Below are 15,393 nucleotides of genomic sequence, written 5' to 3'. Positions count from 1 at the left end.
AAAAAAAAACAAATGTAGCACTTAGAAAAGGAATAAAGTGATAAATATGAATCAACGATTATACCTTCAATGCTCCTTTAACATGGACATATATTAACAACCTTCTCTCAGGTTTCTGCCAAAAGGAATATCATGAAAGAGATGTACACATTTTTGTATTAGTTAGAAAATTTACCTCAGAAGTTGAAGGTAAAAGACAAAAATGCCCTCATAATTTTAAGGAAATGAAACTTACCACCAGACACGAACAGCACTGAAGATCCCCTTACCATCATAAACAACAACTCCATCTTTGTTTTCAATACCAAGAGCAGAAACAGCAGCAACAAATGCTTCTTCAGATGGCAACATGTGTGGCAGCTGAATTAAAGGTTCCATATTTTCAGTTTTACTTCAAAAGAAAAACACAGAAAGGATTGAATGATAAGTGTCTCACATTAGTAGTGCGATCAGATATCCCATCTACATCAAAGAAAAGAGCACCAGGAATGTGTGCAACCTGTTAATACCCCGTTTGAATAATATCAGCAAGTGATCATACAAGTGTTCGATAAAATGCCACATACAGAAGTTCAGAAAGAAAAAATATGCACTTGATACTCTTGAAGTGGATTTCTTTGTTCATCAGGCATGTACCGGGATGCATCCAGTACCTTCATATTAGGCTCACAAAGATGGGCATGAAGCCAGTCAAGAGTATATGTGGCGTTCCTCTGCTATGAAACCTTGAGGATATTGCTTTAAACAACTTAGACAGACTTAAAATCACATCTTGCTCAAGCTCAAGATGAAAGTCTGTGATTCTAAAACAAAGGAAATTGTTAGTAGTTCATAAACAATTAAGGATATTCATTTACATGTTTATAAAGTAGTGGTAGTTGAGAGCTCATAACAGAAATTCCAATGAAGGGTACGGAAACTAATAATCTTTCTTTGTAAAGAACACAAATTTCTTGCTTTTGGTCATATTCTCTTTTATCGATTAACCGTGGAGAACGTGAGATTTTTATATCATCAAATATATGATAACTAGAATCAATGATGCAGAGGACCTGTATGATAAGGAGCACTTAGAAAAAGAATAAATTGATAAATAGGAATGGTTGCATCTGAAATATAACAATTATACTTTCAATGCTCCTTCAGCATGGACAAATATTTGGTAGTTAAAACCATTTGATGGTGATTCACCAAACAAAAGTCTACAATTCAAGGTATATGAAACATTACTAGTCCCATCCTTACCCATCTTACCACCTCCATCTTTACACAACCAAAAGATGAAAGAAATTATTGCCTACACTCACTCGAGCATTTCATCAAACATCTCATGTGCACTTGATCAGTTCACCTTAAATTAAAATTGAAACTGATAGAAATCCCACCAACAAGTAGATAACATAATCTAGATCAATAAGGAAGATGTAAGTAAGGAAAAAAATAGTTTTGTTTCTCTTGTTAGTGTGTGTCTTAAGCTGTTGAGAAGCAAAAAGAAGAAGAAAAATCAAATGATAATTACCTTCTATTTTGTTCATAGAAGCTCTCTCTCTCTCTCTCTCTCTCTCTCCAAAGAATGTTCCCCAATTGTGGAAATTGAATTCGATTGTAGTATTTGTAATCACCATTTCTGTAGCAACTCATGCATCAGTTCCAGCATTGACCATAAATTGACCAGAAAAAATACTCTACTAATAAGGCAAAAAGGGGTATTAATACTAACCAGCCCACCTCACTCGTCATCATCAAAACACCACAATTTACACCCATTTCTTGCATTCCAGATTCAACAGTAATGACAAACACCTGTATTCCTAGTGACAATACGGTTTGACAGAATTAGTGAATTGTTAATAGTGTTTAAAACAATTTTATAAAAAATGAGTTAATGACATAAGATTTGGCGATTCAGGTAACAAAATACATGATAAATGATTTAGCTATGGAAATTAGTTATATACCTTAAGTAATGACCATCAACACTTGCAAGTATGACCGTTTTCCATCATTATTAGCACCTTTACAACAAAAATCATACAAATCATCAAAGAACTGTTGTTCATGGATTCCAATAACATCCAACTACAAAACCCACATAAGATATGAGGATCTAAAAAAGAAATATGTCTCAATGATGTAAACAATTTTCAGGAACTACTAAAGAGGAGTGAAAATATGTAAATGCTTTACCAAAAACTTAAGTGTGGAGATAGGATCAATGATACTTATCTTGGTGGTGGACTGTGGTACGGCCGACGACGTCATACATATCAGCGACTCCTGTTAATTGCTTTCTTCCAAGTGAGTCTCCAACGAACATCACCACCCTCGACTTCGTTCACTGTCGCCGCCCTCAACTAAATAAGGTATCAGAGGCAAATAAGGTATCAGAGGCAAGGGATTCGACCAAAATAGGGTCGGGACGCAGTCTCCGAGACGGTGACGCTGATGAGTCGCAATCGCCGGTGAAGTGAGGCGGGCCTGATGAGGCCGCAGGCCGGTGAGATGAAGTGTTGCAGTCGTACTCTAGCTCGATCGTCTGGAGAATGTTGACGTGAAAAAACCCTAGTTATCGTGTGGGGGGCTTTAGGGTTGTTTTGGGATGCTAAGGGTTTGGTTAGAGGTATCAGTAGAGGGAACAAGGGATACTGAGAGAGGATCGATCGAAAAGGGGTTTTAATTTTTTTGGACAAAATGTTTCTTACCAATTAACAAACCCAAAATGATTCTTAACAATTATATTGTCGGAAAGTAGGGTAGAAGGGAAGAGGAGAGGATGAGGAACACTATATCTCCGGTTGTAAGCATGAGGATTCGCAGAACCCTAATTGCTAGCTCTACAACGTTCGTCTTTGGGAGCACATACAAAATCCCTAGTTGTTGGTCTCGTTTTTGTGATCTTCAGGAATGAACGCGAGTTTTTAAGAAAAAAATTATAGAACAATTATATGAGTTGTCGAGGTTTATAGCAGAGATGGTATTGTGATTAGGGTTTGCTGAGAGAAGAGAAGAAGAGAACGAAGGGAGATCTGAAGCGGGGTATTTAAAAATTTTAGAATTTTAAGAGGATCTCCTCAAGAATACGCATTTTAATTAAAAAACATAAAGTGACATTCACAGAGGACGCACGTTTTAAATAAAGTGCCCTCCGTGTTTTCAAGTTTTTTTACATGAGACACCAATTTAATGGCACGTAGTAATGCGTGACGTAAATCCTTCAATTTTTTGAAGAGATGACACTTTTTTAATGTCACTCTCTTTTGCGTAACATAAATCAATGAGCGTCGTGGTTTGCGCGTCGTAAAAGGCTGTTTTTCTAGTAGTGTGGTCCACGTTCTTCTAACCTTGTCGAGGGTCATGAGCACTCGAGAGAGTGCACTTTTAAGGACTTCTCGAATGCCAAACCCAGGACCTTTAATGGAACTGGAGGAGTGATGGTTTTAAGACAATGGATTGAGAAGATAGAAGCAGTCTTTGAAATTTGCTCCTGTCCAGAGGGTAGTAAAGTTAAATTTGCTGCCTTTACTTTCTCAGATAGGGCCCTAACATGGTGGAATGGCCATGTTAAGTCACTAACTTTGATAGTGGCTAATACTATAAGCTGGGAGAACCTAAAAACCATGTTGATGCGGGAATACTGCCCGTGAGGGGAAATTCAGAAACTGGAACAAGAAATCTGGGGTCTTACCATGGTCGGTGTAGACATAACAACTTACACGAATCAGTTCTGTGACTTGGTGATTCTGTGTCCGGAGATGATTTCTCCAGAGAGCAAAAAGATTGAAAGGTATATTTGGGGATTGTCGCCCCAGATACAAGCAAGTGTCATTGCATCTAAAGCTGTCACTTTTGACAGTGCCAAGGAAATGGCACAGTCACTTATTGACCATGAAAACTGTCAAAACTCTGTGGTTACTACCCCAGAATAACCTAGGGAGAACAACAACAACAGCAAGAAGAAGGGTTGGAACAAAAGGAAGGGAAAATCTCCTCTGGAACCTTCAAAGAAGCAACAAATAGTGGCAGTCCATGCTACTACTGTGCCTGCTACCATACCTACTAATACGCCTGCTGTTTCCCCTAACAACCCAGCACCAACTAAACCCTATGCCGGTAGCCTCCCTAAATGCAACAAGTGCAATTTTCACCACATCGGAAATTCCCGTGAAATGCAGTGTCGTAACTGCAACATGAAAGGGCTTACTACCCGATTCTGTAGAACACCACCTCAACCCCTTAACCAAGTACCTGCCGCTGGAGTAATTCGGGCATGCTACCAATGCGGTGATGTGGGGAATTTCAAGAAAGATTATCCAAAAGCTGGAAATGCCGGTGGGGTTGGGAGAATTCTAGCACTAGGTCACGAAGAAGCGGTGGCAGACCCTGCTGTGGTCACGGGTACGTTCCTTCTTAACAATACTTATGCATGCATTCTTTTTTATTATGGTGCCGAGAGGAGCTTCGTGAGCCATAACTTTAAACATCTACTAAATCAGAACTCCTAACCACTAAATAAAACCTTCACAGTAGAAATGGCTAATGGGAAATCCGAATCCACCAATGATATATACATAGGATGTACCCTTACCTTAAATGACTTGTCTTTCCCAATAGACCTTATGCCGGTCTCTATCAAAAGTTTTGACATCATAATAGGTATGGATTGGTTGTGCCCCAACCATGCTGACATCTTATGCTATGAAAGAGCTATTCGTTTGAACTTACCAACTAACGAAACGCTTATTATCTATGGCGACAAACCCATAACGAACCTTCAGATCATTTCATGCATCAAGGCACAGAAATACATTCGCAAGGAGTATTGTGCATTCCTAGCTCATGTGGTAGACAAAAAGCAGGAAGTGAAAGACATCGCAAGCATTCCTGAGGTCTGCAACTTTTCCGATGTATTTCCTGATGATTTTCCAGGGGTGCCTCCCGAGCGACAAGTCGAATTCCGAATCGACTTAATCCCTGGAGCTACCCCTGTGGCCAAATCCCCCTATCGTCTTGCACCTTCTGAAATGCAGGAATTATCTAGCCAACTTAACGAACTCCTAAGCAAAGGTTTCATAAGACCAAGCTTCTCACCTTGGGGAGCACCGGTTTTGTTCGTAAAGAAGAAGGATGGATCATTCCGCATGTGTATAGACTACCGCGAGCTGAATAAACTTACCATCAAGAATCGATACCCTCTGCCTCGCATTGACGATCTGTTCGACCAACTTCAAGGGGCAAACTACTTCTCGAAGATAGACTTAAGATCCGGGTATCACCAGTTATGAATTTTGGAGGAAGACATTCCCAAAACCGCATTCAGAACTCGTTATGGTCGTTACGAGTTTATAGTGATGCCATTCGGATTGACGAATGCACCTGCAGTGTTCATGGACCTAATGAACAGAGTGTGTCGTCCATTCTTGGACAAATTCGTTATAGTCTTCATTGACGATATCCTTATCTACTCAAAGAGCAAAGAGGAACATGGCCAACATCTTCGTCAAATATTACAAACTCGTAGATCGGAGAAGCTCTATGCGAAGTTTTCAAAGTGTTAATTTTGGATCAGGAAGGTAGATTTCCTAGGTCATGTGGTCAGTTCAGAAGGAATACACGTCGACCCTTTCGAAATAAAGGCAATTGAAAACTGGTCAACACCTAAAACACCTACAAAAATCCGTCAATTCTTAGGTCTTGCTGGCTATTATCGCAGATTCATTCAAAATTTCTATCTAATAGCTAAGCCTCCTAATACTCTGACCCAAAAGGGTGTAACTTTTAGCTGGGGAGAAAAGCAAGAAACAACGTTTCAAATGCTGAAGTGAGCCTTGTGTAGTGCACCGATCCTGTCTCTCCCTGAAGGGACAGAAGATTTCGTAGTGTACTTTGATGCTTCTAATCAAGGGCTTGGATGTGTTCTTATGCAAAGAGGAAAGGTTATATCCTATGCCTCAAGACAGCTAAAGACACATGAAGTCAATTATACAACACATGACCTTGAACTAGGAGCAGTAGTGTTTGCTCTGAAGATCTGGAGACATTACTTATATGGCACAAAATGCACAATATTCATGGACCATAAAAGTCTCCAACACATCTTCGATCAGAAAGAGCTGAATATGAGACAACGACGATGGGTGGAGCTACTGAACAATTACGGGTGTGAAATTCTTTATCACCCTGGTAAAGCAACGTAGTAGTTGACGCCCTTAGTAGAAAAGAGTACTCGGGATGCCGGGTAAAATCGTTGACCTTGACAATCCATTCGCATCTATCCACGCAGATGAAGGAAGCTCAACTTGAAGCCTTGAAACCCGAAAACATAGCAGGAGAAACTCTGAGAGGAATGGATAAGAACTTCGAAGTCAGGGATGATGGAGTCTATTATTTCATGAACCGGATCTGGACACCAAAGTTCGGTGGTTACAGAGATGTAGTTATGAATGAAGCACACGAAACCCGATACTCCATCCACCCAGGTTCAGACAAGATGTATCTGGACCTTAAGAAGCTATATTGGTGGCCTAACATGAAGGCCGAAATCGCTATCTTTGTGAGCAAGTGCCTTACTTGCGCCAAAATTAAGGTAGAGTACCAGAAACCTTTAGGCTTATTACAACAACCTGAAATCCCTGAATGGAAGTGGGATCGGATTACAATGGATTTCATAACCAAGTTACCCAAGACATCATGTGGTTATGATACTATTTGGGTAATCGTCGATAGATTAACCAAATCCGCACACTTCTTACCAATCAAAGAGACTGGCAAGATGGAAAAGCTAACCAGAACATACCTCAAGGAGATTGTTAGACTACATGGTGTACCAATATATATTATTTCAGACCGAGATAGTAGATTCACCTCTCGTTTTTGGCAGTCTTTACAAAACTCTCTGGGAACTAGGCTAGACATGAGTACAGCCTACCATCCGCAAACCGATGGACAAAGTGAGAGGACGATTCAAACGTTAGAAGATATGTTACGAGCTTGCGTGATAGACGTTGGAAAGGCATGCGATATTCATTTAACCCTTGTTGAGTTCTCTTATAACAACAGTTATCACACTAGCATAAAAGTTGCTCCATTCGAAGCCCTCTATGGCCGCAAGTGCAGATCCCCTCTGTGTTGGGCTGAAGTGGGTGACACGCAGCTAGCTAGAGGTCAAACTCCTACCAGTGCTCTCACTGGTCCAGAAATTATTCGAGAAGCTACTGAAAAGATCGTACAAATTCGGGAACGACTTAAAGCTTCCAGAGATAGATAGAAAAGCTACGCAGACAAAAGGAGAAAACCCTTGGAATTCCAGGTTGGCGACCGAGTTTTGCTAAAGGTCTCACCCTGGAAAGGCATGATACGCTTTGGAAAGCATGACAAACTGAACCCAAGGTATATAGGACCATTTGAGATTCTTGCCCGAATCGGCCCTGTAGCTTACAAACTTCGATTACCCCAAGAACTAAGTACCATTCATCCTACCTTTCACGTTTCGAACTTGAAAAAGTGTCTTTCCAACGAGACTCTTGGGATACCACTCGAGGAAATCGAGTTAAACGAGAGCCTCAATTTTGTGGAAGAACCCGTAAAGATACTAGACAGGGAAGTTAAGAAAACGAAACAAAGCCGCATCCCGATAGTGAAGGTTTGCTGCAATGCAAGGCAGGGACCTGAATTCACTTGGGAGCGGGAGGATGAAATGCAACAAAAATACCCACATCTTTTTCCCTAGTCCATCTGTAAAGTAAAATTCGGGATGAAATTCTCTCTAACGGGGGGATAATGTAACAAACCGTTATTTCAAACCTATGTAATAGTGTAGGTCAATTTGTACTTATTTGTAAATTAATAAAGAGAAATTTTGGCATACTATGTATATTTACATAATTGACCCTGAAAAATAAATTGTTAAATAATCTCAATTGGGTTGAACCAAGTGATAGAGATTGTAACAAGGTTTCCAAAAATATAAAGAACACTAAAATCTGAGTTATAACGAAGAAGTTATGACTAATCGAAAATCCGCGACAAAACTGGCAAAACACTGTTCCGTGTAAAAACTAAATTTTTAATAAAAGGCTCTATAGCCTTAGCAATCTAAATGAAAGTTATAGTTTATGTTAAACCTAGAACTTTCATAAAAAGAACGCCAAAATTTGATTTTGTATGAGGAAGTTAGGATTTTTCTAAGTTTCAGTATAGCAGTGTACAACTAAAAACTCAAAAAAATGATCGGGTGGTTTTTATCCGACACAACCTAAACGAGAATTGAAGGTATCGTCATTAGTAGTACAACGGTAAAAAGACAGAAAAAAACGGACTTTGTATGAAGAAGTTATGAATTTATAACGGATTCACGTCCCGGTCTGTTTAAAATAATAATATTAAAAATAAATTCAAAATTAGCCGACGAAGGCAAAACGAAAGTCGTGGAGTATAATTTTACCTATGCATGCATATAAAGAACGTAAAAAATGGAGTTCGTATGCAAAAGTTATGAATTTTACAAGTTTTGGCAAAAAAAATAAAGAAAAATAACAAAAACCGGGAATATTCGCATGAACAGTAACTGCCACGTCACCCTTGCATGCGAGCCTCCACGTGGCATATTCTAATTGGACCGCAACCTCACGTGTCACCTCCTGATTCGACCAAGTCCGAGGTCCACTTAGAACCGGACAGCCTCGCATGAGACACACCGGAGACACCCCTCGCACGCCCCTCGCACGCTCCTCGGACACCCCCTTCGCACGTGTCGTCTTTCCATTGGACCGAGGGTTGGTCCAATCTGAGCCAGCCAGCAGCGAGCCTCCGGTCCGAAGAACTGCCCTCGCCTCGCCATCTGTCAAACGCGTGTCACCCTCGCATAGCTTTGGGTCCGAGCCTTCGGGCTATATATAGCATGCGAGGGCTTCTGAATAATTTCACATTTTTACCCTAAATTTCACCCTCTTTCACATTTTCCACTCCCTTAAGCTCATATACAACCCCTAAAGCCCCGGTATCAAGACTCAAGCCCAAAGTAAGTCGTGAAGCCCCGAAATTCTCGAGAATTCATCCTATCTCCTGTCAAAACTCTGCCCGATTTGAGCCGGTTTCTCGACAAATAAACTCCTTTTCGTGAAACGAAACTCTGTCCGAATTACCACCTATCAAGTGAGTTCATACCCCCGTATTTTCATAATTCTACTGTTTTAAGGGGGGAAATACAAGTATAACACAACAACTTTGTGTTATAAATAAATGATTTCAAATCACGATAAAATGATTTTAAAGCATCAAAAATACTTCAAATATTGAACTCTTTTATAAACTTATATTTTTTTTCCCAAATATACATATTTGTATATATAATTTAATATAAATAAGATTTAAAAGGCTTAGGACTAATAATTCATTCTAGTTCCTTTTCCTTGTTTGGATGTGGACTTATAGTACCGGTTATTTGTCCGAAGGTCGTTCAAATTTTACTTATATATAAAATTGTGTATGTATATAAAAATAAAAGTTATTTCATCAATTTAATTACCCTTTGTAACATGTTGAGCAAAGGATTACATGCAAAAACAGTTATTTACCAATTCATAAAGTACATATAAATTATAATAGGTATAATGTATGATACATAGAGCAATAATTCATATGAATACACTGTTTTACATGCAACAAGGGTTTTAATTCAAAACAAATCAAGGGTTTACACTTATCAAATACATGTTCGGGATACTAAGTCAAGAACATACTGTCAATCATTTATTTCAGAATGGTTGGGTTTTCATAACTAATATACATGTAACGTTTATATGCTTTTTATGAGACATTCAATTCAAGTTGTTTAATTCATTTTAGACAACCAAGGTAAAGCCCTGACATTATAACTAGAATCTCAAGTCCGGGGATCGAAACAAGTTCTGTGTAGATCTATATCGGGATTGACAACCCCGCACTCAGGCTGCTAGCTACAGTCAGGCATACACGCCAATGAGTGGCGATTGTTATCAACAGTTTAAGCGCTCATTAGGCGTTTGTTTCAGGCGTTCATGTCTTAGTATGGTTATAATAACTCATTAAAAAGATATTAACAACACGTTAGTGTATAAACAACTAAACGTAAGTATATCTTCAAAGTACCAGTTTACAAAATGCAAAGTACAATGGTATACTATAGTTTTCAATAACAGCTGGTGAAGCCAGACACACTCTCAAATACAAGTTTTACAAATACATTGGTTTACAAATAGGACGGTTTTATGGGAATAAAACTACTTTTTACATACCACAGAAAATATGGGATTTTCTAGAAGTGTTTTCATATTCAAAATACAAAGACACCCATTCAAACATAAAGACTTATGTACTCACTCAACTTATTGTTGATACTCTCTTTTCAGATTACTTGTATTATCAGGGAAATAATAACAGGTACTCCCTGAGCTTTTTGAGAAGATGGAGCCATTAGGAGTCTTATCTTCTTCTTTTGTATAACTATTTTGGTTTCAATATTCAATGATTGAGAACATGTAAATATTATACTTTTAAATACAATGGTTGTTTGTGCTTTGATTACTATGATACATGTGTTGTGATACTACGAATGAAGTCCACCACCCCTGGACGTTTCCGCCGTCTGGTTTGGGGGTGTGACAGAGCATAAGTGTTATGCTTATATGATAATAATCATCATGAGTGGGAGCATAAATGTTGTGCTTGTATGATTATTATGACAAGTATTTCAAGTTAGCAATATTAATTATAGAAAACAAGAGTTATACTTTGCAAAGTCGTAAGGGTTGAAACGTTGTTTTTCTATAATTAAGGGAGAGAATTTTATGCTTCATTTCAAATCTAAAGGATTAGGTTGTGGAATGTTAACAAATTTAGTCAAGGATACATAGTGCGTTCTCAAAATTTTGATTATGATTATGGCATCCCTCTTCATAATTCGAATTATAAGAACATGACACATAAGATATTATGGCAGAAGATTGATAAAGTATCGTATCTTTATGTAAGACATTATGCATCGTGTCCCATATGCTTCGAGTATAGGATCGATTGAAAATGCTATAATATTTGACCATGCTAAAATTTTCCAAATGTCTAGCGCATTAAGAGGGAAAAAGGACAAGAATCGGTTTTGACTAAGATAATTAAACAACTATCAAAGGACGATCCAAAGCTCGCTGAGGATTGGCCGCTTGTGAGTAGTTGGAAGTATGGTATTGGATGGACCATATCGACATTATTATGAATAGATAAGATTCTATTAAGAATGAGTTGTCATATGGCAAATATGGAAATGTTTCCATATGGGAGCTGATTATTGAGAATCTATGTCTAGATTAGAAACTTTTATGCAAGAAGGATGTTCAAAGGAATGTACTTTGAGTGAGAGACATCATATATATAGAATTGTTTCTGATAGAGATTGGCCAAGTCTTGATGATTTTGAGCTATGACTTTACGAAAGGATCATTGCATAAAATGTTAGAATCTAGCATATTCTATAAGTAGCAAGAATTTTATATTCTTACACTTGTGATAAGGATTGGGAGTTGTGAAATGAGTATGATTGGAAATGTGTTCATTTGATCTGTTTCACAAAGTAAGGACCATAAGTAAACATTGTGTGCATGCTGAGAGCATGGGACAAGTGTAGTAATAATTCAAGAAAGAAGTTGATTACCCGAAACAACAAATAATGAGTAATCAATATGGTGATTAAATAAAATGTTTTATTTATACCTAGAGGTTGGGGCCATACGGGATTAGTATTATTCTTGTGTTTCACTTTGCATGTTTTGACTTCCTGAATAATTTAATTGGTTCAGAATAATCAAATTATTCGAACGGACCATAGTCGTTCATATGTCGGAAGTAGGTATGAATGAAGACTGTCATGAATTGGTGTGTGGATTGTCTAAAGTGTATTAGACATAAGCAAATGTTTGCTACAACGTTCATGAGTGCTTATGAATATGATTTGAGCATTGGATTAAACCCACGCTCACTTGGATTACTTCATGGATTTTATCACGAGTGATTGGTGAGACGATAATATCTTATATTCTTGAAACCGAGATGTGTGAGTTGTATCTTGCGAGTCGGTTACACATTGATAATATGTAAACGCACCAGTAACTTGGTGTTATAAAACATATTGTTGTGTGTGATTTGGTAAGTGAGTACAAGCAAGCATTGAATCAAAGTTTATCCGTTCCTTTTATCCAAAGTAGGATAAAAGCGATATATGTGGGCCCCTCGATGATTTAGTGATGGTACCTAAGTGCTTGGCCAAGCCGAGACTAATTCGATGTGTTCAATTGTAGTCTGTTCTCAGTCGTCATAAATCAGAAATCAGGAAACAGAACATAGACTGAGAGAATGATCAAAATCCATGTCTCAAGTCTATATGATATCAAGAATGGAGGAATATATGATCCCTTATCTAAAGGACATGCCTCTGATAAGATCAGAGTTGACAGCGCCTTTTGAAAGCTACGATTGCTAATCAGGATCTGAGGTTATACGTAGAATAATTATTAGACTTATCCAAGTGGGAGACTGTTGGATTAGTGTCTGAGTCCATAACTATTTTGGTATGTACTTGACCCGATTGTGCATGGTCCTTTTGGGTTGCCTTCACACTAGTGACTAGATAGGATGATTGTTGAGGAGAGAGGCTGGTTTATTGTTAAGAATAATAAATTAAGGTATAAATATGATTTGTTAATATATTATATGAATAATATATTAATTTGGAATCATATTATTAATTAGTATTGATGAGTTCAAAACTCTTAGATCATTTAGATCTTTCACAAGTACGACAAAAGAAATCAAACAGTTTAAGAACAAATATAATAGAGAACACATAACATAATCAAATAAGAGCTTATGATTCAAAACTGAGTCACGCCTCAGCAGAGCTCGATGAAGAACTTCCGTTGTAGAGGCGAGCTAGGGTTTACAAGCAATGAAAACGAAAACAAGGAAAGTGATCTCTTCTAAGTCTGCATGCATGCAGCTTATATACTAAACCCTAATACAAAATAATGCACGGCTGGGCAGGCCCAATACCGATGTTTAAACTAGGTTATGCACCGAGCCCATGACGCAATCCACTAGACTCAACAAACTTCCACTTTGCGTCAAATGAGGCGAGAGATTATTTCTTCTGAGCAGGTATTACCGTCTTTATAACTTTAAACAGTTTAGGAAATAATGGCAAGAAGAGTCTGTCGGAATAGAATGTACCACCTCAGCATGTCGACGAACAACTTTTTATCAGGAGCACTATTATGGTCACACCTCTGTATGATCTCCAAGATGTGTTCGAGACAAATCGTCCAGAAGAGGTGTTTTTCAACAAGAGCGAACATACATTTTTGACCTTCGCCCCTGAGAAACATGACCGTGTGATACTCCGAATCAATCTTCCCCTTGCTCATGGAATTAACATTGCCAACTCTGCCCATGGGTTTGATCGTTGGTCGCTTGTGTATGGCAGAGGCAATTTCCTGGTCCATTTTCGCTACCTCATGTATGTAGCAAACAAGCATACGCTTGACATGATCGGTAATTGGCTGATACTCCTAAGGATTTGACAAAAGAATGTTGTTGAGAAGTATCCAGTCATGGGAGTTGAGGTTCGATAGATCATCAAGGGAAAAATGGTGAACTGAGCCTTCGGTTCCTCTAGTCACCCTAAATTTGACATTGATAAATTTCCCTGCTGAATAGGGCTTCATCACCTTGACGGTGGTTATCTACTTTGAGCTCCAAGTCTGGTATTGAGGTTGAGCAAACTCCAAGTAAAACTCTAACAGATCCCTGTCAACCTTCGGGTCTGGAGATGGAATGGCAAGAGTCGAATTAAAATAGTGGAAGATGAATGGCTTTCGAGTGATTGGCATGTCGAACTGTGCATCTTTGGAGTTATCAAGGCCAAAGGACATAATTGGCTCAAGCCAGAGAATAGTTGGCTCGTCAATTGCACACCTCTGAAGCGAATCCTTTGTCCATACAGGGAACATGGCCTTTTTCTTCTCTTGGAGCTCCGCCTCCTTTCTCTTCTGTTCTAGCTCAGCTCGTTCCTTCATGGAAATTTCTTCGGTTTGTTTTTCAGAAGAGTTAACCTTTGGAACAGGCTTCCTGGGAATTTCAACATAGGCATCATCTTCGTTGTCTGTATTGTCTTCACCAATCTTCTTCTTTTTCTTATCCTTGTTACTGACCGAAGCTTCATTACCCTTCGGTTCAGCAGCTGGCTTGGAGCTTGATGGAGGAGGTTGCTTCGTCTCTTGCTTCAACTCTTTCTCTCCCCCTTGTTGTGGTTGGACCCCAGTCACCGGAACACCCTCGATACGGCTCAGAACGTCCAGTACCGGTCTGAGTTTATTTGCCAAATGTTGTCTGACAGTTATAGTGATAAGAGGATCACTCGCCTCAATAAGGTGAAGGAGGATAGAGTGAACATCAGCAGCAGAACTCCGTATAACCTCCCTTTCTGACTTGAGGTCATCAATCTCAGTATGATCAGTTTGTAGCTTGAGTGATTGCAATTTGAGCTGATTTGTGAGTCTGACAAGCTCATCCATAATTCCATTTTCCCTGGCTAAGTCTGCTTGGAGTTAAGTCAAGCGTTCGTTGACATTAGCATGAAACATGGCATTGGCCACTTCTATAGCAAGGCGAGCCGCTTCAACCTTCGAGCACTCAGACTGAAGAGTCTGTTGAAGAGTCTCGATGGAAGAATTGACAGTGGCCGCATTCTTGGCAGTAGCAGCCTGCAAAGAATCTAAAAACAGGTGAACCTGGGAAACTAGTTTATCGACTTTTGCGGTCGCTTCCTTGCACTCCTTAGTAGAGGCATCAATGGCACGAGAGGCCTGTTGACATTGTGAAGTGGAGGCTTTAATTACCTTGGCTGCAGCAGATAATGAGGATGAATGTTCAGCAAGAACTGAAGAGAACAGGGCCTTTAATGCAGCGTCTGAATAAGCTCCTGAGGAAGATGATGAAATCAGTTGATCAAGCTTGTCGTTTACCGCTTTGAGATGACGTTTACTGATAGGCTCGTCGTCATCATCCTCACTTTGTACTCGATAAGGACTGAAATAGGTGGAGTCGAATTTCAAGACCTCACCGCCCAAAATCGGGGTTGTTTCTGTAGAAGGTGTAGGAGATAAGGGTTTTGAAGAAGTGGGAGGTTCGGTTGTTACGGGAGGTTCGGTTGTTGGAGGAGGTTCGGTTGTAAAAGTAGGTTCGTTTACAGGTGGTGTGGGAGTAGTGAATGTAGGTTTTGTAGTGGTGGTAGAGGTTGTATCTGTGAAAATAGGAGTGGGAATATGAATAGTGGTGAATGGCTGAGAGGTGGATATTGCAGGGATAGACACG

The 15,393-nt window shown here is 39.1% G+C and overlaps 1 long non-coding RNA gene across 1 annotated transcript; it reads right to left on the bottom strand.

Moving 5' to 3' along the window:
- Positions 1-248: 248 nt before the first annotated feature.
- On the bottom strand, positions 249-639 carry LOC145100421 (uncharacterized). The gene is made up of 3 exons (XR_013705032.1): positions 594-639; positions 437-499; positions 249-360 (listed from the first exon to the last, which is right to left on the bottom strand). It is a non-coding gene; the product is annotated as an uncharacterized LOC145100421 (long non-coding RNA).
- Between the last annotated feature and the right edge of the window lie 14,754 nt (positions 640-15,393).

This window comes from Lactuca serriola, chromosome 4, assembly GCF_051521515.1.
Source record: "Lactuca serriola cultivar US96UC23 chromosome 4, Lser_US96UC23_V15, whole genome shotgun sequence".
Classification (NCBI taxonomy): Eukaryota; Viridiplantae; Streptophyta; class Magnoliopsida; order Asterales; family Asteraceae; genus Lactuca; species Lactuca serriola.
Note: the sequence above shows the minus strand (reverse complement) of the source record. Positions and strands in the feature narration are given on the sequence as shown.